Below are 20,725 nucleotides of genomic sequence, written 5' to 3' on the forward strand. Positions count from 1 at the left end.
TTCTTTTTCTTCTTCTTCTTAGCCTTGCCGGTAGCAGGTGTTTGCGTAGGGGCTTCTTGCTCGGGTTCCTCAGTCTGGGGGCTTAGTACAGGTAATTCTTCTCCATAGCTCCCCCTCTCTTTGACAGGAGCATTCTCGTCGAAGCTTGAGTCAGATGAATTAAGACCATGCAGGCCGGACTCTTTGTCATCTGCGCCGGGCTCTGCGGACATCACTTCCCAGGGCTTCTCAACCACATGCCCTGTCTCACTCAGCTGTTCCATTTCCCCTGTCCGATCAGGAACTGGTGAGCTGACAGCCAGCACATTCTTTACCTCAGGGGATGACATCAGTGGTTTCTCCTTCTCATTGGCTCGGACCTTGAAAACGAGTGTCGCAGGAACACTTGGCACTTTCTCTCCTTCTTCGGGAACTCGTGCTAGGCAAGGTAGTAAAGCACTTCGGTGGTCTTCTTGAGTGAACGTCACTTTCTTTCCTCCGGACTGAGTCTCAACAACAAAACCTTCAGACCCAGGCTGTAGATCCACCAGGTTCGCCTTTACGCATTGGGACAGCGCAGTCATTTCACCAGAGATGCTTGACACCTTCTCCACCTCTCCTTGGCGTCCGACATTGTGATACTGTCTTGTCCTAGGTGGAACTCTTCTCTTTCTGCCGTACCATTCCCTCCAGGGGCGACATTCCCTCCAGTTAGCAGGACCCTCAGAGGGGTGAGCGGATCTCTGCCACCGCTCTTCTCGGGTAGGGCAATTTCTGGACATGTGTCCCACCTTTCTGCACGACCAGCACTCACGTCTGCGACGGTCTGGAGGGTGCTTCAGTCTGGATCGTCGACCTCGGCGGGGGACATCTCTCATCTGCGGCTGCTCTTCACCCCAGGATATGGAGTTACACTCTGGGGCCACCACCGAAGCCTTCTTCATGCTGCTCACCTCTCCTCTATCTCTTTCTGGTGGCTTCCGCACGTTGCCTCGGGGTATGCCGCTGGTCCCCAAAATGGCAGTAAGGGCTTTCCCCAGACTCTCAATCTCCTCCCAGATTCTTCTTATCTTCAGCTGGGAATCTCGGGTCCACATCGCCTCCTCTTCATTGTGACTGGGTGCTCTGCAGTTGTAGCATCTAGGCAGTCTTCTTTGCCGAGCGGCACTAGTCTCACTTTGGGGGGCGGTCTCTCTTTCTCGCACCGGAGGGCTGTACTCTGCAGCAGAGATCTTCTTATATTCAGCCACCTCCTCATGGACTCGCTTAACCTCCTTCTTCAAGTCTTCTACCCATTGAGGGCCTGTTACCTCCTTGCTCCATACCTTTCCCACTGGCCCTACCACCCCTTGCTCTTGCTCGCGCGTGCGTGCCTCACTCCCGACCTCAGAGAAAGTCATATCTAGCTTTACACGCATGCGCTCTCGCAGGGCCTGTTTCATCAACACATCTCGCAAGCCTGTCACTAGTTGGTCTCGCAGCACAACGTCAACTGACCCCACACCTACACCTTCCTTCCGTATAATGGCAGTATGAATCTCCTGCAGTGCGTTCATATATTGCGTCACGGTCTCCCCCTCTCTTTGTACCCGGCGGAACAGTCGCATGCGCAGCTCCCTTACGTCAGTGGGGTCCCCATGCGTCTCCTCAAGTATACGTAATACTTTGTCCAGGGTATCTCTCGCCTGAGGGGGTCTGAGCATAACAGAGTCCCGTGCATCCCCCTCTAGGGCCATCACAGCTATTTCCGCCTGCAGAGCCGGTGTCATAGGATGCATCCGCATCATCCCTCGGATGCGCTCCGTCCAACCCCACAACATGACATTACTCCCTGAAAATCTTGGCAGGTTAGCTAACATGGCTCCCAGGGAGATGCTAGACCTGGGACCTCCATCAACTGCTTGGTCTGCCCCTTCCGCGCTACCGTGTGACATCCTGCCGACTACGCCAAGTGTAATAGAGTGCAGGGTTGCGTATGTCACCACGGAACAGACAGACCAACTGTCGAAGGGGGTTTATTAACAGGGGTAAAATTCTCCTCGCAGGGAGTAAACAGGGGGTTAATGGAGTCAAACAGTAAACAGTAAACAATTAAGCGGAACCAAAAGGGTTAACAAGTGTTCTGGTAACTTATCAGCCCAGGGAGGTCCTGACTGGAGGGTCCTTATTTCCCAATGTGGATACAGTCACCAGCAGGGCTTGAGATCCTGAAGTCTCTTCTGTGTCTCCTGGAAAGTCCGGGGTTAAGCCTCTGCAGCCTGTTCTTCTCAAAGTGAAACTGGAACCAGGAAATAGCACAGCCTCCGTCGCTGCTGCAGGAGCCTCTGTGCACCAGGCTGACAGTCTCTCTGTAGTAACGGTGTCACACACACACTGGGCAGTTACTTATCACACTCAGGGATCTTTGCTTGTCACTGCGGTCACCAGGGCTGCACAGTCACTGTCTCTGATTCAGGAGGCTTCCAAATCTACACCCCCGCATCCAGCCTTCACTCTGGTGGGTATCTCAGCCTCAGTGCCCTCACGGGGAGCACTACTTTTAGGGGAGCACGGCGCTGCAGCCTGCCCTCTCTTTGGCGCGCTGCCTTCTCTCTGCTCTCCCGCTCTTTTCTGACCACTCCCCTCTCTCTTCCCAGCAGTCCCCTGGTCCCCTCTGTCCAGGGCAGAACGTCTTCCCCCCAACAACCCAGCTGTCTGACTATGTGGTTCCAGGCAAGGAGCAGGGAAAGCAACCTCCTTACAGGTTCATGCCACCAGTGTTACAATTAATATTTCTAAGCATTCCTTCCACTTCTAGCACTGCTTGCTATCACAGCCTGTATAACTATTGGTGACAATAATTGCTCAATCATTGCTAAATCATGATCTATGCAGAGAATGAACCAACTGGATGTCAAAATTCAACATGTGGTATAAATATGCACTGCAGTCATATCAACAATAGCGATATGTGGGAAATAAAACATAACTTTCAATAGTAATTAACATAAAAATAGTACCACTATTAAAAAGGAAAGGCAAAACATACAGAAGTGTAGGATTTAACTACCCAAAGTCTGAAGGTTTGTCTTCCCTGTTGTTAAAAGGTATATATGGTAGAAGTGACTACCCCTGAAGTATGGGAGCCACAAATATGGACAAAACAATTATCCCTGTGGGTGAGTATATGGGATAATATATCACAAGAAATAGTCTCTAAGCCACAAAGAAATGTGAATAGCGGCACCAATGTTAAAACATATAATCATTTGTACGGAGGAGTTGAGCCGGATTATAGATCCTTTATCAGCATAAATGTCCAATTTGGAGGTGCTCCGCACATATCATCATGCAGATATGAATGATTCAGAAAAAAGTATTGAATGAAAAGTCCTCTATTTCATGACTATCATCTTAGATGGTAAGGTGCATCAGCAGGCAGAGGCGTGCAGGGTGTGCTTCAGCGGGTCCAGGGTGTGGTAACTCCAAAGGAATGTGCATAGTCAATAAAGTGCTGTATAGACAGCCATTCAATGACTGTCCTTTACACAGCCCAGTAAGTGACACATCGTTGAAATCAGGGTTTCAGCCTCTTCATCATTCTGCTTTGTGATTACATAGCAAAAATCTATTGACAGATTCCCTTTATGGAGAACCACTTGTGTTTGCACCTTGCTACACTCTACTGTCAAATATTTCCAATTGTGATTGACGTGTTTCAAATTCTTTTCCAGTACGTGAATAGGATATCACTTTATTGAAGGGTGATATGGCACTGACCTTATTATTATTCATATACAGGTCTGTCCGAAAGAGCGTAGTGCCATAGACAGAGGCCTGAGTGTATCCCCCCAGTGAGCTGCTATAGGCTCCTATCTTGACCTCATTTTCCATCCCTTCCCCTCTGGCCCTTATCCCTGTATTTCATGTTCTCAAGCCTTTCATTCCAGTCTGTTGTTCAGCATGTTCCCTCCAGGAATACAGTAAATGGAGAACAGACTTCATGCTCCCAGTGTTTCTTAATATGCTTCTTAAAAATGTGACAAAGGCAATTTATAAAGGGAGACCTTGGGATTACGCCATGGATATTTTATTCTGTTAGTCAGGCCTTTCAAACACCCCTGTGTTCACTCACTTATTGTGCTTTTGCCATAATTTTCGAGTAGAGCCGCAGTCGTTGTGCTCACATTTGTTTATGTGTCACGGAGTAGTCTGCTTTACTCAATCATTGCAGCCATCTGTGACAGATCATTAAAAGTGCCCTTTACATTTAAAGCAATTAAGTTATATTCTACTGCCATAAAATGTATTTAATTAGCTCATTTTACGATAAGGGAAGATTTATCATGACATTGTGATGGGGGAATGGACAGATTAGGATCACTTGACCTGATCTTGAGCCTCAATATCACCCTTTCTTTTGTAGAAAAGTCAAGTAAACAAACTTCATCCGTATTATCCATCTAATATCACCAGACTATTCCACTGCTTGATTGGGGAGTGTCCAACTTCTAGGACACAACAGATAGACATATGTCACCTTATGTTTTCTCTTGTACAGCAGCAAGATTTGGAGCTCACTTTTTGAGATGGATCTAATAAGTTGCTGGTCAGGATGAACACACGGACCGAGGGCGATAGCACAGCAGCGAGGATGCAGACAATAGGCTATGCTGGACGACAAGCAAGAAAAACGAGGAGGAAACACCATAAGCCGCAGAGCCAGGAGAAATAACATAAGACAGCAATAAAGATTTCATCAAAAGGTCTGAGACAGGACATGAATGCAGGTTGAAGGAACACAGAAGTTAGCAAAGATAATTGCAGTATAATAAGTACAGTCATTAAATAATAGTTCATAATGCATACAATAGAAGAGTTAATCAGCAAGTAGCAGAGGACGGGTTAATCAGCAGATCTGAGAAGCAGTAGATGCATGTTGTAGAAATGTAAGGAGAAGAACCCAGCTAGGCGTGCTTCCGCTGTGATGGGTCCGGAACCATTGGGGCTATCACCTATATTGCAGGGGAGAAAGGTTTAGGCCCTGGACTGTTCCCGGCAGTTGAGAAAAGGGTGTGTGGCTAAGCTGAGGGAATTGCAGCGTGCGAGTTAGGCTTCTTTCACATTTCCATCTTCTGGGGGCCGTCGCAATCCGTGGTTATGGCAAAAAAGCGGATCCTGCAAATGTGCCCTCAGGATACGTTTTTTTTGCCATTGACTTGAACTAACGACGGATTGTGACGGATGGACACACGTCGCATCCGTCATGCGACGGATGCGTCGTGTTTGTGCGGTCCGTCGAGACGAAAAAACGTTCAACTTCGCCCCCTCCACCCTGGAACTCACAATGGGCAGTGGATGCGTCGTAAGACTACATCTGCTGCCCACGTTGTGCACAATTGTGCACAACGTCCGTCGGTACGTCGGGCCGACTGTTTGTGACGGCCCCGTACTGACGGAAATGTGAAAGAAGCTTAATCTGACAGTTACGGCGGGTATGTGCAGTACGCAAGAGGTCAGTGTAGGTGCTCCTAACGCAGAGTATCATGGTATCATGAGGGAGCAGGCCTAACACTTGAAGGCCAGAGGACAATAAATGGAGACTGTCAGAGCCATGTACCGATATCGTTGACACCGCTGACAGTGAGACAAAGGGCCCGTATATGGGACATAGCCTCGCGCCCACACAGACCGGAGAGTCGTACCACCCATTGTGAACTTTATTCTGTTAAAATTTCTCGCTACTTCTCCCTGCATGGAGTATCCACTGTAGAATTAAATCCCCTGATAACCCTTGCTCTGACTATGTTCCGTTACTGCATCCTACGTGCCTGCTGTATCCTTACAGAAACCACAGCAATTTGCAGAGATGATTGGAGTATAATGTGAATGGTCTCTAAACAACAGTTTGTATTACTTATAGCAGATGATGGGTTAATTATCAGATCAGTAGATTCAAGATGTTAAGACCACTGGAGTTTGCATATATGATTACAGCTGAAGGAACTGGATGATGGAAAACTCCAAGATAAATGGCAGCTAAACATGACACTGACTGAACACTCAGACATCACATATGTCTCTAAATTGATGTTAGAGTTGGCGGATTGCACTGTGGTGCCCCTGGGGTCCAGTCGCCACAGAGATACTGCACCTCACCCAGAGGTGTGGTATCCCACTTTCAGGTAAGGAGGGAGCATTAGCCAGGACTCTAAGGCCAGCGTCACACATAACGTATAAAAATACGGTCCAAGATACGCAGAAATGTTCCCAAACAGTGATTCGTAGGTCAACCATGTGCAATGCAAGAATGCGATTTTTTGTCAAAAAAGTATCTGTGTGTCATTCTTATGGCAAGATTTTCTCGCCGACTTGCAAAATGGACGTATAATGGATCCATGGCCTCAAATATTCTTTAAAACATATATACTGTATATATGTCAGTGAGACACATATATATACTGTATATATATCTTTATATTTCATACAGAGCTAGATAGCAGAATAGCCGATAATTCAGATAATTCAATTGTCGGGTTCTGTAAAATCATTACCGACCCCAACAGGATATGATACATACCGTATATACTCGAGTATAAGCCGAGATTTTCAGCCCAAATTTTTGGGCTGAAAGTGCCCCTCTCGGCTTATACTCGAGTCATGATCGGTGGTGTAGTCGGCGGGTGAGGACTGTCATATACTCACCTGCTTCCGAGGCTCCTGGCGCTCCCCCTGCCTGTCCCACGGTCTCCGGGTGCCGCAGCCTCTTCCCCTGAGCGGTCACGTGGGACCGCTCATTAGAGAAATGAATAGGCTGCTCCACCCCCCATAGGGGCGGAGCCGCCTATTCATTTCTCTAATGAAGCGGTGCCGGTGACCGCTGATAGAGGAAGAGGCTGCGGCACCGAAGACCAGCTGTCCGGGGGAAGGAGCGGGGCGCCGGGAGCAGGTAAGTATTACATAGTCACCTGTCCTCGTTCCACACGCCGGGCGTCGCGCCATCTTCCCGGCGTCTCTCTCTCCGCACTGACTGTGCAGGTCAGAGGGCGCGATGACGCATATAGTGTGCGCGCCGCCCTCTGCCTGATCAGTCAGTGCGGGGAGACGCCGGGAAGATGGCGCCGAGGAGCTGCAAGCAAGACAGCATGTGTTTTTTTTTTTTTATAGCAGCAGCAGCACAGATTTATGTGGAGCATCTATGGGGCAATGGTGCAGAGCACTATATGGCAGAGATATGGGGCAATGGTGCAGAGCACTATATGGCACAGCTATGGGGCAACGGTGCAGAGCACTATATGGCACAGCTATGGGGCAACGGTGCAGAGCACTATATGGCACAGCTATCTATGGGGCAACGGTGCAGAGCACTATATGGCACAGCTATCTATGGGGCAACGGTGCAGAGCACTATATGGCAGAGCTATGGGGCAACGGTGCAGAGCACTATATGGCACAGCTATGGGGCAACGGTGCAGAGCACTATATGGCACAGCTATGAGGCAACTGTGCAGAGCACTATATGGCAGAGCTATGGGGCAACGGTGCAGAGCACTATATGGCACAGCTATCTATGGGGCAACGGTGCAGAGCACTATATGGCACAGCTATGGGGCAACGGTGCAGAGCACTATATGGCACAGCTATGGGGCAACGGTGCAGAGCACTATATGGCACAGCTATGGGGCAACGGTGCAGAGCACTATATGGCACAGCTATGAGGCAACTGTGCAGAGCACTATATGGCAGAGCTATGGGGCAACGGTGCAGAGCATTATATATATGGCACAGCTATCTATGGGGCAACGGTGCAGAGCATTGTATATATGGCACAGCTTTATGTGGAGTATCTATGGGGCAACGGTGCAGAGCATTATATATATGGCACAGCTATCTATGGGGCAACGGTGCAGAGCATTGTATATATGGCACAGCTTTATGTGGAGTATCTATGGGGCAACGGTGCAGAGCATTGTATATATGGCACAGCTTTATGTGGAGTATCTATGGGGCCATAATGAACGGTGCAGAGCATTATATATGGCACAGCTTTATGTGGAGCATCTATGGGGCCATAATGAATGGTATGGAGTATCTATTTCTAATTTTGAAATTCACCGGTACCTGCTGCATTTTCCACCCTATGCTTATACTCGAGTCAATAAGTTTTCCCAGTTTTTTGTGGCAAAATTAGGGGGGTCGGCTTATGCTCGGGTCGGCTTATACTCGAGTATATACGGTAGTTTACATACAGTACATACAGTAAACTATTTACATACAAAAAACCATTGCTTATCCATTAGATATGCACCAACACCTGAGCTGCTGCAACCCTCAACCTACTGTCTCCTTCGCCAACATTCTGTAGAATGTAAGCCCGCAAGGGCAGGGTCCTCACCCCTCTGTATCAGTCTGTAATTGTTAGTTTGCTTACTGTAAGTGATATCTGTAATTTGTATGTAACCCCTTCTTACGTACAGCACCATGGAATCAATGGTGCTATACACTCACCGGCCACTTTATTAGGTACACCATGCTAGTAACGGGTTGGACCCCCTTTTGCCTTCAGAACTGCCTCAATTCTTCGTGGCATAGATTCAACAAGGTGCTGGAAGCATTCCTCAGAGATTTTGGTCCATATTGACATGATGGCATCACACAGTTGCCGCAGATTTGTCGGCTGCACATCCCAAAGATGCTCCATACAAGGCAGGATGGATCCATGCTTTCATGTTGTTTACGCCAAATTCTGACCCTACCATCCGAATGTCGCAGCAGAAATCGAGACTCATCAGACCAAGCAACGTTTTTCCAATCTTCTACTGTCCAATTTCGATGAGCTTGTACAAATTGTAGCCTCAGTTTCCTGTTCTTAGCTGAAAGGAGTGGTACCCGGTGTGGTCTTCTGCTGCTGTAGCCCATCTGCCTCAAAGTTCGACGCACTGTGCGTTCAGAGATGCTCTTAGGCCTACCTTGGTTGTAACGGGTGGCGATTTGAGTCACTGTTGCCTTTCTATCAGCTCGAACCAGTCTGCCCATTCTCCTCTGACCTCTGGCATCAACAAGGCATTTCCGCCCACAGAACTGCCGCTCACTGGATTTTTTTTCTTTTTCGGACCATTCTCTGTAAACCCTAGAGATGGTTGTGCGTGAAAATCCCAGTAGATCAGCAGTTTCTGAAATACTCAGACCAGCCCTTCTGGCACCAACAACCATGCCACGTTCAAAGGCACTCAAATCACCTTTCTTCCCCATACTAATGCTCGGTTTGAACTGCAGGAAATTGTCTTGACCATGTCTACATGCCTAAATGCACTGAGTTGCCGCCATGTGATTGGCTGATTAGAAATTAAGTGTTAACAAGAAGTTGGACAGGTGTACCTAATAAAGTGGCCGGTGAGTGTATAAATAAATAATAATAATAATATGTCCCTCACTAATAATGTTAGTAGTGTGTGTAAAATTTTGGTGCTGTAGGTGTTAAATTAACGGATTAATTCACAGAAAAAACTGGCGTGGCGTCCCACGCAATTTTCTCTGACAGAGAGGGAAAGCCAGTGACTGAGGGCAGATATTAATAGCCTAGAGAGGGACCATGGTTATTGGCCCCCCTGGCTAAAAAAATCTGCCCCAAGCCACCCCAGAAAAGGCATATCTCTAAGATGCGCCTATTCCGGCACTTATCCTCTCTCTTCCCATTGCCCTGTAGCATTGGCATATGGGGTAATAAGGGGTTAATGCCACCTTGCTATTGTAAGGTGACATTAAGCCTGGTTAATAATGAAGAGGTGTCAATAAGACACCTATCCATAATTAATCCAATAGTATTAAAGGGTTAAAAATACACAAACACACACATTAAGAATAAAGTCTTTTAATGAAATAATGAAACATAAAGGCCTTAGATCTTTATTGCACTCTCAATCCAAGCGAAGCCCTTGTTCTTCTGTAAAAAATTCCAAAATAAAAAAGCAACAATATTCCATAACTGTCCGCCGTACAGTCAAGTCCCACGCTGCGATCCATCTCAAGGGGTTAAATAGTTTATGGAGCGGCCCCCAAACGCAGGGCAGCGAGGTACTCGGTACCGGGTCTCTCTCTCTCAGTTCTGGGGATGTCACGGTGGCCAGACCCGGTCCATGGCCCTGCTAAGGGGTGCCCAATTAAAGATGTAGGTGACGGTGTAGGTCGCAGTAAATGACGAGGACACAGGGTTGCAGTCTCTTTACCTCTTTACTGAAGGCTTCAGCATCCGCAGTCCAGACCACTGCTAACAGGGCTGGCTGAGACCAGCTGGTCCGAAGGCACATCCAGAGTTCCCTTTGCAGGTGGAAATCAGTTGCCTACCTACTAGCGCCTGGGTGTTGTAGTACTTCCCTGCTGAGCACCACGGGATAGTCCTCACAACTGTCGTGTATGTTTCTGTTCTTTCTCTCCGTCCCCCAGATGATATGGATAGGACGCACCCGTATGACGGAGTAGGCCTGGAGTTCTTTTATAGGGACCGTAGAGACGCCCCTCTCCCACAATTGCCTCCGTTGTCTTCATTAGGTGATTAAAGTGAGGCAGCCAACCTTAAATTAACTGCCCTGCCGTTGGTTTGAAGTAATGCGTAGAGCCCAATACTTCTTCGGCGTTCCGGCCACCGGCTACGCGCCTCAGTAGGATGTTGCCGATCTCGGGGCACGACTCCTACTGGTTCTATCGCCTTTGTGCTGTGATCTCATTTCTCACTTCTCCACAATATACTTCGCTTCGTGTCCTTTCTTAAGATGCCGCCTGTTATGATCCTTAGTGGTTGAGGATCACAAATTACTCCAGCTAAGTAACAAACGTAGGACAAGCTCTAGGGAGGTGGCAAACTGGACTGACCGCAAATCTGAACCTATCCAAACACACTAGAAGTAGCCGGTGAACGTGCCTAAAAATCCTAGACGTCTCGAGCCAGCCTGAGGAACTAACTACCCCTAGAGAGAAAGAAAGACCTCTCTTGCCTCCAGAGAAATAATCCCCAAAGATATAGAAGCCCCCAACAGATAATAACGGTGAGGTAAGAGGAAGGCACATACACAGGGGTGAAAGCAGATTCAGCAAATGAGGCCCACTAATACTAGATAGCAGAAAATAGAAAAGGGAATCTATGCGGTCAGTAAAAAACCCTTACAAAATATCCACACTGAGATTTCAAGAACCCCCACACCAACTCACGGTGTGGGGAGAGAAACTCAGTCCCCCAGAGCAACCAGCAAGCGAGGAAATCACATTTTAGCGAGCTGGACTAAAAACATAATGAACACTGATAATCAAAAAATGATCAAACAAAAACTTAGCTTGTCTTGGAGAGACTGGGAGCAAGGTAGACACAAGGAATCTGAAGAGCACTGAATACATTGATAGCAGGCAAGGAACTGAGTATCCAGGTGAGCTAAATAAGAAACCAACCAAGGATAACGAACCAGCTGATGCTGCAACCTGCAGAAAGACAACACTACACAGTACCGCTTGTGACCACTAGAGGGAGCCCAAAATAGAGTTCACAACAGTACCCCCCCCTTGAGGAGGGGTCACCGAACCCTCATCAAGACCCCCAGGGCGATCAGGATGAGCCGCGTGGAAGGCACGAACCAAATCGGGCGCATGAACATCAGAGGCGACAACCCAGGAATTATCCTCCTGACCATAGCCCTTCCACTTAACCAAATACTGAAGCCTCCGTCTAGAGATACGAGAATCCAAAATCTTCTCCACCACGTACTCCAATTCGCCCTCGACCAGCACCGGAGCAGGAGGCTCAACAGAAGGAACCACAGGTACCACATACCTCCGCAACAAAGACCTATGGAACACATTATGAATGGCAAACGATGCTGGGAGATCCAAACGAAAAGACACCGGGTTAAGGATTTCCAAGATCTTATAAGGACCGATGAAGCGAGGCTTGAATTTAGGAGAGGAGACCTTCATAGGAACATACCGAGAAGACAGCCACACCAAATCCCCAACACGAAGTCGGGGACCCACACCGCGGCGGCGGTTGGCAAAGCGCTGAGCCTTCTCCTGTGACAACCTCAAATTGTCCACCACATGGTTCCAAATCTGCTGCAACCTATCCACCACAGAATCCACCCCAGGACAGTCAGAAGACTCAACCTGACCTGAGGAAAAACGAGGATGGAAACCAGAATTGCAGAAAAAAGTTGAAACCAAAGTAGCAGAACTAGCCCGATTATTAAGGGCAAGCTCGGCCAAAGGCAAAAAAGTCACCCAATCATCCTGATCAGCAGAAACAAAACATCTCAAATAAGTTTCCAACGTCTGATTAGTTCGCTCGGTTTGGCCATTAGTCTGAGGATGGACAACGAAAAAGACAAATCAATGCCCATCTTAGCACAAAAAGTCCGCCAAAACCTGGACACAAACTGGGATCCTCTATCAGACACAATATTTTCAGGAATGCCGTGCAAGCGAACCACATTCTGAAAAAATAGAGGAACCAAATCGGAGGAAGAAGGCAACTTAGGCAAGGGCACCAAATGGACCATATTGGAAAAACGATCACACACCACCCAGATGACAGACATTTTCTGAGATACTGGAAGATCCGAAATAAAATCCATGGAACAGGCAAAGGCAAAAGCAAACCGCTGGCACGAGAACAGCAAGGCTTAGCCCGAGCACAAATCCCACAAGACTGCACAAAGGAACGCACATCCCGCGACAAGGAAGGCCACCAGAAGGACCTAGCCACCAAATCTCTGGTACCAAAAATCCCAGGATGACCCGCCAACACCGAAGAATGAACCTCGGAAATAACTCTGCTGGTCCATCTATCCGGGACAAACAGTCTCTCTGGTGGACAATGGTCAGGTCTATCCACCTGAAATTGCTGCAGCACTCGTCGCAAATCTGGGGAAATGGCAGACAAAATCACTCCCTCTCTGAGAATACCAGCCGGCTCAGAAACTCCTGGAGAGTCAGGCACAAAACTCCTAGAAAGTGCATCAGCTTTCACGTTCTTCGGACCAGGCAGGTATGAGACCACGAAGTTGAAACGGGAGAAAAACAACGACCAACGAGCCTGTCTAGGATTCAGGCGCTTGGCAGATTCAAGGTAAATCAGATTTTTGTGATCAGTCAAGACACACGATGTTTAGCTCCTTCGAGCCAATGTCGCCACTCCTCAAATGCCCACTTCATAGCCAACAACTCCCGATTACCAACATCATAATTCTGCTCGGCAGGCGAAAACTTTCTTGAAAAGAAAGCACATGGCTTCATCACAGAGCCATCAGAGCTTCTCTGCGACAAGACAGCCCCTGCTCCAATCTCAGAAGCATCAACCTCGACCTGGAAGGGAAGAGAGACATCTGGCTGACATAAGACTGGAGCTGAAGAAAACCGGTGCTTCAGCTCCCGAAAGGCCTCCACGGCCGCAGGAGACCAATTAGTCACATCAGAACCCTTCTTGGTCAAATCCGTCAAAGGTTTAACCACGCTAGAAAAATTAGCGATGAAACGACGGTAAAAATTAGCAAAACCCAAGAACTTCTGAAGACTCTTAACAGACGTGGGCTGAGTCCAGTCATGAATAGCCTGGACCTTGATTGGGTCCATCTCCACAGTAAAAGGAGAAAAAATAAAACCCAAAAAGGAGACCATCTGTACTCCGAAGAGGCATTTTGAGCCCTTCACAAATAAAGCATTAGCACGCAGGACCTGAAACACCATCCTGACCTGCTTCACATGGGACTCCCAATCATCAGAAAAGACCAAAATGTCATCCAAATAAACAATCATAAATTTATCCAGATATTCTCGGAAGATGTCATGCATGAAGGACTGAAACACAGAAGGAGCATTAGAGAGTCCAAAAGGCATCACTAAGTACTTAAAATGGCCTTCGGGCGTATTAAATGCTGTTTTCCATTCATCTCCCTGCTTAATGCGCACAAGGTTATACGCACCACGGAGATCTATCTTGGTGAACCAACTGGCACCCTTAATCCGAGCAAACAAATCAGACAATAGTGGCAAAGGATACTGAAATTTGACTGTGATTTTACTCAGAAGACGATAATCTATACAAGGTCTCAAAGAACCGTCCTTCTTGGCCACAAAAAAAAATCCTGCACCAAGAGGGGAAGAGGATGGGCGAATATGTCCCTTCTCCAAAGACTCCTTTATATAACTCCGCATCGCGGCATGCTCTGGTATAGACAAATTAAAAAGTCGTCCCTTAGGGAATTTACTACCAGGAATTAAATTTATAGCACAGTCACAATCCCTATGAGGGGGCAGGGCACTGGACCTGGGCTCATCAAATACATCCTGGTAGTCATACAAAAACTCAGGGACCTCAGAAGGAGTGGAAGAAGCAATAGACACCGACGGAGTATCGCCATGAATTCCCTGACAACCCCAACTTGACACAGACATAGCTTTCCAATCTAAAACTGGATTATGAGCTTGCAGCCATGGCAGACCCAAAACGACAACATCATGCAAATTATGCAGAACGAGAAAGCGAATAACCTCCTGATGTACGGGAGTCATGCACATGGTCATTTGCGTCCAATACTGAGGCTTATTCTCAGCCAATGGCGTAGCATCAATTCCCCTCAGAGGATTAGGAAATTCCAAAGGCTCCAGGACAAAACCACAGCGCCTGGCAAACGACAAATCCATCAGATTCAGGGCAGCACCCGAATCCACAAAAGCCATAACCGGGTAGGACGACAAAGAACAAATCAAAGTAACAGACAAAATAAATTTAGGCTGTATAGTACCAATGGTGACAGGTTTAGCGATTTTTTTTAAGCGTTTAGAGCATGCTGAGATAACATGAGTAGAATCACCACAGTAAAAGCACAACCCATTTTGACGTCTATGACTTTGTCGCTCAATTCTGGTCAGAGTTCGGTCACATTGCATAGACTCAGGTCTCTGTCCAGAAAATACCGCCAAAGGATGAGCAGATTTGCGCTCCCGCAAACGCCGATCAACCTGAATGGCTAAAGCCATAGAATCACTCAGACTTGTAGGGGTGGGAAACCCCACCATAACATTCTTAACGGCCTCAGAAAGACCTTCTCTGAAATTTGCAGCCACGGCACACTCATTCCATTGAGTAAGCACCGACCATTTCCGAAATTTTTGACAATACACCTCTGCTTCATCCTGACCTTGAGAGATAGCCAGCAACGCTTTTTCTGCCTGATTCTCAAGATTAGGCTCCTCATAAAGCAGTCCAAGAGCCAGAAAAAATGCATCTACATTAAGCAAAGCAGGATCTCCTGGCGCCAGAGAGAAAGCCCAATCTTGAGGGTCGCAACGCAACAAGGAGATAACAATTTTAACTTGCTGAGCGGAATCACCAGAGGAATGAGGTCTCAGAGATAGAAATAACTTACAATTATTCTTAAAATTTTGAAACCTAGATCTATCTCCAGAAAACAACTCAGGAATGGGTATCTTTGGTTCTGACATAGGGCTACGAATAACAAAATCCTGAATACTTTGCACCCGTGCAGTAAGATGATCCACACTAGAAGTCAGAGTCTGAACATTCATGTCTGCAGCTGAGCTCAAAACCACCCAGAGTTCAAGGGGATGAAAGAAGCTAAACAGACTGCAGCAAAGGAAAAGCGGGAGGAAGGAAAAAAAAAAAATGTACTCAGGTCTTCTTTTTATCCCACTTCTGCGATGCATTAAACACTTTTTGGCCTGCTATACTGTTATGATCCTTAGTGGTTGAGGATCACAAATTACTCCATCTAAGTAACAAACGTAGGACAAGCTCTAGGGAGGTGGCAAACTGGACTGACCGCAAATCTGAACCTATCCAAACACACTAGAAGTAGCCGGTGAACGTGCCTAAAAATCCTAGACGTCTCGAGCCAGCCTGAGGAACTAACTACCCCTAGAGAGAAAGAAAGACCTCTCTTGCCTCCAGAGAAATAATCCCCAAAGATATAGAAGCCCCCAACAGATAATAACGGTGAGGTAAGAGGAAGGCACATACACAGGGGTGAAAGCAGATTCAGCAAATGAGGCCCACTAATACTAGATAGCAGAAAATAGAAAAGGGAATCTATGCGGTCAGTAAAAAACCCTTACAAAATATCCACACTGAGATTTCAAGAACCCCCACACCAACTCACGGTGTGGGGGGAGAAACTCAGTCCCCCAGAGCAACCAGCAAGCGAGGAAATCACATTTTAGCGAGCTGGACTAAAAACATAATGAACACTGATAATCAAAAAATGATCAAACAAAAACTTAGCTTGTCTTGGAGAGACTGGGAGCAAGGTAGACACAAGGAATCTGAAGAGCACTGAATACATTGATAGCAGGCAAGGAACTGAGTATCCAGGTGAGCTAAATAAGAAACCAACCAAGGATAACGAACCAGCTGATGCTGCAACCTGCAGAAAGACAACACTACACAGTACCGCTTGTGACCACTAGAGGGAGCCCAAAAATAGAGTTCACAACAGCCGCCGCAATGAAGTGCAGGCGCGGCTCCGTAACGATCTGTCCTTGTGCTAGGCCTCTATCAGGATCCCACCCTGACAGGTACCCCCCTGGATCTTCCCAAGCAACGCTCTCCTCTCACTAGATGTTACCTGGGCAAAACCCAGTCAGCTTCTTCCTAACTTCCTATCCAACCCCCAGTTTTACCAAAGTGTGAGGAGTGGCCTAATACATAGAACCCTTTGCTCCCCCTGGTGGCCAGAGTGTGAAGTGTAATGTGTGACTGTGATACCTGGTCAGGTGAACTCCTTTAGTGCCATCAGACGTACCATCACTCCCCTTAGTGGCGGAGCGACAGTACTGCAAAGACCAGGTCTCTGGGGCGCTGCACTTACAACTCGGAACGGTGCTAATGCTACTGGCCGGGCTGTAAACCACGGAGGGATGAATGAAAAGCTGCCTGTGCAGCCTTCATGCCTGACTGGACATGAACTCTGTAGCGTGGGAAAGTTTCTGAACATTTGCCCACGCTGTCAGTTCACCGTGGGTCAGGCGGGGAGTCTGCGCATGCTCAGTGATGTCAGCGGTAGTCGGCCCCGCCTGACTACCTGGGGAGTCGTTGGGGAAGGTAGGAAAAAGGGGAGGAGCTAATTAGGCAGGAGAACAGTGCAGACAGGTGTCTTTGAGGAGAAGTGGAGCTGAGCAGACGTGTGGGTCTGCAGCTCCTGACAGACAGAGCAGACACTGGAGAGGGAGAAGCATAGAGAAGCTCCCAGAAGGACAGAAGGGGTATCAGGGGCACGGGAAGTGCTGAAGCCACCCATGGGGCCAGTAACCAGACGTGAAGGGACCAAGTCGCAGTTAGGGGACCGGACCCAAATTAGTGAGAAGCTTTAAGTTCAGCTAAGAAACCAGAGGCTGTGGCTTCTGTAAGGACCACAGCCACATCCACCCATAACTTGCCAAAAAGGCAGCCGGATAGAATCCAGGGGGCTCAGCGGATGTCGCTTGACCAGGTTCAGGGCTGTTGGCTTGGGGCACTGTGGGTAAGGCGCTGGGCAGGAGAAATGGAAGCCAGCGTAGAGAGACGGCTAGAGATAGGCATATGAAAGGAATCCTGGAAAGGTGCATCCTAATCAACCTGGGAGTTTGCTGGACCACAAACCCGGATGACACAGCGCACCTGGCTGAGTGTCATAAGGGACTGTGAGTAAAAGTCTGGAAACTGCAGCTTGCTGTGTCCTTTGTGTTATTCCTATCACACCTGCCCGGCATAACCACCACTGCCATCTTATATGTCTACACTACATCTGCCCTGGGGTCAGCTCTACCCGTTGGGAGCTACAACATCCTTGCTGCGCTACCATCACCCCAGAGAATCTGACTGCAGCATCGGACATTATAGCCGAACACCATGGGTGGCATCAGGAACAATTCCCCTTTTCCACATAACCTTTATACCACAAAAACAACAGGTCTGCTGCCGTAACCTTCCCCTTTAAGAACTGCCATATCACTTCACCGAGAAGTATAGCATAAGGGTTGAGCTTGCTCTGTAACTGAACTGTGCCAATAGCGCACATGAACTAAACAGATGCTAAGCCAAGTGGCTAGTTACCCCAGTCCTGACACTACAAAACCTGTGCCTGACTGGCACCCTAAACATCTAGCAGAGTAGAGACTCAGGCATTGAGCCAAGGGTGCGAAACCTCATAAGTGTGCAACCTGCCTGCCAACATGTACAGTCTTAGAGCAAAGACACACACACACGTGCAGAGTGGCAGAGTAGCTGTAGCGCCCCCTATGCCGCAGGGCCGAGGGGTACCCAGTACCGGGCCTCTGAGTCTCTGTTCTGGGGTTGTCACGGTGGCTAGACCCGGTCCGTGACCCTGCTGAGGGGCGTACAATGAAGGTGGAGGATGGTGATGATGTTGTGGTGGTGCGGTGCAGGTCGCAGTAAATAACGAGGACACCAGGTTGCAGTCTCTTTACCTCTTTACTGAAGGCTTCAGGATCCTCAGTCCGGAATACGGTTAACCGGGCTGCGCAAGTCCGGCCGGTCCGATGGCACCTCCAGAGTTCCCTTTGCAGGTGGAAATCTGTGCCTACCTTCTAGCACTTGTGTGTTGTGGTCCTCCCCTTCTGTGCTTACGAGATAGTCCTCACAACTGTTGTGTCTGTTTCTGAAGTTCCCTCACAACTCGATTATGATGTTCTTCTTCGTCCCCCAGATGATATGGCTAGGACGCACCCGTATGACGGGTAGGCTCGGAGCTCTTCCTGGACCCTAGTGTCGCCCCTCTCCTGTTGTTGCCCCCTATGTCTTCTTAGGTGATTTGGGTGAGACAGCCCGCCTATAACTGACTGTCCTGCCGTAGGTTTGAAGTTAGGCCTGGAGCTCTATACTTCCTCGGCGTTCCAGCCACCGGTTGCGCGCCTCAGTAGGATGTTGCCTCGTCTTACAGCACGACTCCTACTGGTGTTTCTCCTTGTTGAGTTGACCTCATTTCTCACTCAGCACAATAAACCTCGCTTCTTGTCCTTTCTTAGGGTACCGCCGCGATCAGGTGCAGGCACGGTCCCGTAACGTTATCTCTGTTCGCTAGGCCTCTGTCAGGATCCCACCCCTGACAGGGACTCCCCTGAATCTTCCCCTGCAACACCCTCTGCCACAGGATGTTGCCTGGTTCCAACCCAGTCAGCTTCTAACTTCCTGCCTAACCCCCAGTTTTACCAGATTGTGAGGAGTGGCCTAATACATAGCACCCTTAGCTCCCCCTGGAGGCCAGACTGTGAAGTGTATTGGTGTCTGTGATACCTGATCAGGTGAACTCCTTCAGTGCCATCAGACGTACCATAGCCCCCCTTAGCGGTGGAGCATCAGTACTGCAACGAACAGGACTCTGGGGCGCTGCATAGCCACCCACACACATCAAACACAAATGACACTAGCACGCCCACGTGCACCACTGAGCACCTTTAATACACTAGGCTCCACCCCAAACACTCATTCCCAGTCGGCTGAGACATCGCTCGTGGGCCAATCCAGAACTGCCACATCATCAGAGCAGCTAGCATCCGACCACCAATGAGATGGTGCCACATCACGGACATGCTCAGAAAGGTGATCTCTGGACTTAGACTCCTGAGTGCAAGGCTGCATCTGCATATCACTGGTTACCATAGACTTGGCTGGAGAGCCAGCAGTAACCAAACATATACCACGAGCCTGAGCAAGACGCTGGGACTGACGCCTGTGTTGAGCAGCAACCGCAGCGGCCGGAGCCGAATGGAAGACCACAGTACCAGACAAAGCTTGGGATCTATCCCGCACAACGGGAGAATCCCGATGCCTAACCAAAAGTACTTGGATGATAATATCAGTGAGGTACGCTAAGCAACTCGTGAAATCCAATGTGGAATACAGCAAAGAATGGCGGCCATAAGGGCAGAGACCCAACCTTGGAAGTTGAGGCAAGTGCGTAACATATCTTACCTTAGCTAGAATTATGGCTCCTTTATTTTATGGATAATTGAGAATCCTTGCAGTCATTTCACTGATTAGTAGATTAGTATGCATTTATTAGCAAATATACAGTATTTTTCGGACTATAAGACGCACCGGACTATAAGGCGCACCCAGGTTTTAGAGGTGGAAAATAGGGAAAAAAATATTTGAAGCAAAAAAAATGTGGTAAAATATTTAATAACATAAATAACATACTATTATATGTGGTGTTATTATATATAATAGTATGTTATTATGTTGGAAGCTGCGGGACCAGTGTGGTGTCTGTGAAGTACGATATGAAGACGCTGGAGGGTGAGTATAAGGGCTCATTTTCACATGCGAGGCACACGTCCGTATCTCGCATGTGGAAACCAAGCTCTGGCGCCGGCACTTTGGAGCGGAGCTGTGCAGCTCCATGTGTTCCTATGCGGCTGCACGCTCCGCTCTGGAGTGCCGGCTCCACAGCTTGGTTTCCACATGCGAGATACGGACGTGTGCCTCGCCTGTGGAAATGAGCCCTAAGAATGGGTGCACAGGGCTTATAGTGAAAGCACCACTCCAGCACTGCAAAATAACACTGGAGTGCTGCTTTAAAATCCCATGGGAGAACTATAACTCCCAGCATGTCCTGCAGATCCTATGACATGCTGGGAGTTATAGTTCACCAAAGGAGTGGCAGAGTGCTTTATTGTGTTTTGTAAAGACTGACCTCTTAATTGTGGCAGCCAGCCACACTGTTGTGAGGTAAAAGCTGGAGCATCCCATGGCTGCACACACACAGAGCCC

Source organism: Ranitomeya variabilis, chromosome 5 (assembly GCF_051348905.1).
Source record: "Ranitomeya variabilis isolate aRanVar5 chromosome 5, aRanVar5.hap1, whole genome shotgun sequence".
Taxonomy (NCBI): Eukaryota; Metazoa; Chordata; class Amphibia; order Anura; family Dendrobatidae; genus Ranitomeya; species Ranitomeya variabilis.